Source organism: Lepisma saccharinum, chromosome 23, assembly GCF_977018435.1.
Source record: "Lepisma saccharinum chromosome 23, izLepSacc3.1, whole genome shotgun sequence".
Lineage (NCBI taxonomy): Eukaryota > Metazoa > Arthropoda > Insecta > Zygentoma > Lepismatidae > Lepisma > Lepisma saccharinum.
In genome coordinates this window covers 45,580,916-45,584,685 of record NC_139251.1, presented here as the reverse complement: position 1 = coordinate 45,584,685, position 3,770 = coordinate 45,580,916, and positions in this window count along the sequence as shown.

Below are 3,770 nucleotides of genomic sequence, written 5' to 3'. Positions count from 1 at the left end.
ACGAGCTATTTATCCGTACGGATTCAAAGTGGCAATACACTTCCTATTTTTCCTGCCCCCCCCCATCTTAAGAGGGGGGAGAAGGGTCGGCTGACAATAATAAAGGAGACCCCCCGGTCGTTGTGTGAAATCTGATAGCCGAGTTCTTTGCAATGTAAGCTTTATCTTGTATCTTAGCCTCCAAACCTATTCACAGATATTAACAAGCAGTCTAGGCGTTGCGATAATGAACACGACAGAAAAAAACAAACTGTGTGTGGTAAGTTTGCATCTATGGGATCAAACTCCGTGCTAAATCAGCGTGTGAAATTTAGTTTTACTGTTCGCAAAAATTACCATTGGCAGTTTAAGTCCACATTATAATAAGGTGACCAGCCTTTTTTTTGAGATTCCGCCCTAATTTTTTTAAAGTACAACGGGACGCCAAAATGTTTATTTTATATAACAATGACTTATCGGTAAAGATTTACTGCAAGAATACACATTCCCCCTTGGCGGAGTGGTTGGCACATCGCGCTACGACGCCAGGGGTCCCGGGTTCGAATCCTTGGCCTGGGCATGGATGTTTGTGAGTGTCCATTCATCAATTTCATCCTATAATCACCCATTTTCGCAAATTAGCCAAAAGTGGCACAAGAAGCGAAGTAAAATAAAGCAAATCAATCAATCTACTATTACTACGAACTATGTCATTTTTGGGTAGCAATTATTTCACATTTCATAGCAATGTGCCATGTTACAATTTTCTTGTCTGTATACCTGAAACTAATTTCGCACCGAACGAGTGTTCTCGTACATGAAGGATTTGTAGACAAGTGACAAGAACGCTGTTTAAGTACAAACTTTGGAAACAAAGTTGATTAATAAGGTGAACTTTAATCACATGTGTGTAAACTTTTACAAAGTGCTATTTGAAAAGAAGGATGTACTGAGGAAGATCCATTAATAGGCAAAATATCAGTAAATGGCTTCTAATTCTAAAGGACTGCTTTGTTGCAGTATTAGCTTTAAAACACAAGTATTTATGGCGAAACAGTTTTTTTATTATTAAAATTTTGCCGTTTCGTTTTGTCCCTTTTCTTTCCTTCAGGAAAATATGAACAATGTCCCGTTTTGTTGTTTTGAAAATCTGGTCACCTTACATTATAATGAAGGAAGGTTAATCGGAACGGGACCTACAGTTTAAAGTGTAAAGCTTGACGCCCAGTGAGACGCGGATACCCTTTTCCGGCGCCTCAGTGGGCGTTAACCTTTGAGATAACCTGCAGAATTCTGGCACGGAAATCCCGCGCTTCTGACACCGGCCCAGGGGTAAATGTACTTTTCCGACATTCGTTGCAAATATATGTGTTACAACAAGTACATTCAAAATGATGATATGAGGCCCAGAGAAACTGAAAAAAAGAATGTTTTAGGTTTTTAGGTATAAAATTCTGACTGTTTCGGTAGTTTAGATATATGGAATCAAAAGCTAAGTGCGCAGGGGTGCCCATCCCCCCAAGGCCAATAGCGCATCCCCCCCAAAATCATGTCATGCGTTCCCCCAAAATCTTAATACCCCCCCACGCCCACCTTCAAATCATATCATTCGCGCCCTCAAACCATATCGTAATCCGCACAAAGTATTTACGAGGCGTATTCGGAAAGTAAGTACCGAAAGGATGTAAAAAATAAAGTAAAATAGTTTCGTACCTTTTTTATTTGCATTGCATTCTACAGACCCTAAACTACATTTCTACGTAGTTTCCACCATTCGTCAAGTATTTGTCGTAGCGTGGCACTAGTTTTTGTATCCAATCATCATAGAATGTTCCCTCCTGTGACGAAAGCTATCATGCACTGCTGCTTCGACGTCGTCATCCTCGTCGAAACGCTGACCAGCAAGAAACTTCCTCTTCAGATGAAGAAAGAGATGGTAGTCACTTGGTGCCAAGTCAGGGCTGTTGGCGGGTGAACAAATTGTTCCCAGCTGAATGACGTGATGACATTTTGAGTTTGTTGAGCCGTGTGCGGACGAGCATTGTCGTGAAGCAACACAATGCCTTCACTAAGCATTCCGCGTCTGTTGTTTTGAATTGCACGACGCAGCCGGATTAATGTGTCACAGCAGGCATCTTTGTTGGTGGTCTGTCCTCTAGGCAAGAATTCAACCATTCTTGCATTGAGAAAACAAATCACAGACCGGATTTCACAAGCGGCGGGCCGATTGATTTTCTTGAACATTTCAAACCTTCAGAAAACTACGAAGAAAAAGCATGGGCTAGCTAATGGATGAAGGACGTCAGCGAAAACTCACACGGTCGCGACTGCATCGCTACAGCGGCAATATTTGCAAACGGTACTTACTTTACTAATACGTCTCGTAATTAGACAGCGTGTCTACCGAAAGTAACTTTTTCTTTGCTTTACTGAACACTATACTTGATCTGCCTGCCCCTCCTCCCTAGACAGGGAGCCCATCACTCAAGACCACCCCCAAAATCTTTGATCATAATCGAGAATATCGCTTGTCTTATAATGCAGCTATAGTATAAAAACTTCACATTCACGTCATTAAAGCGCCAATCACGCATCCCAGCAAAACATTATTGCTAGCGAAGCGAGCAAGAAAAATTTTACATCCATTTCTTTGCAGGCTTTCAAGAATATTAATTTAATGGGGTATCAATACTTTCTTAGTCTTTTCCAGCTTCTCCTTTGGCACGTTCGGGGTCGAAAACATGTGGATACCATATCGCTAAATACAGTCTCCAAAATCTAATGTTCGAACTCTCTCTCTCTCCACTACAGAAATTCCTTGACAATCTAAGAATTTCCGCAACAGTCTAAGACAAGAATTGGATATCCCCTCAATTTAATGCTCAATCCTTCTCTAACTAAAATAGCCTAAAATAACTCTAAGACCTAGAGTTGGATACTGTCCCCCAAAATTAAATTCAGAATCCCCCCCACATGTCAATTAAGGTCTAATATGTAAAAGTTGGATTTCTTCCCCTCCCTACCTTCGATAATACCCTTAAACACTTTCTCTTCTTCATCTAACGGATAAATATGGTGCATTTAAGGTGTAAAATCTTTACATATATTTTGGAAAAAGATATAAATGTTGAACTTTATATTATTTGAAGAGAAAAAATCTTCCCCAAAAATTTCGATGGCGCAACCTGCGCCATTATCCCCCCCCTTATGGGCACCCCTGTAAGTGCGCATTCTTGCCCCGCTTTGTTTTTTTATATAATAGAGTGCAAGGGTGTGAGGCTGTGTCCGAGAGGTATAAAGAGCTGACTTCAAGTACAGTCTTGATGGAAGTGACGTCACTTAGTGCCGTTCGAAAGCGCCAAGTACACGAGCAATCGAGACCACAGCTCGGAGCACGGATCGTTGCAGACTTGATCACGTGATTTCTGCACTCGTTGTTCATTTGTTTGAAATCTCGGAGGTAGAACGCCAGCAAGTTGTTGGTTGAAGTTCTTCTAATATGTGGACATGTATTAGAACATTTGAATATGCTATGTGATTTCTGAGGTGAGAAACAAGTTTTTAAAATGCGGGGAAACAACGAGTCCTTAGTTTTATCTACCGATCGTATTTATTTATTTATTTAATTGAAACACAACAGGCGCATACCCAATTACAGTGTTCAATATGGGATGACACCATTACATAAACAAGAAAATTAACAAGAAATATGAATGAAACAATATACATTTTACATTTAAGAACAATTGTGAGAAGAAATTAATTATTAGATTATAGAAGCAAAGGGAACA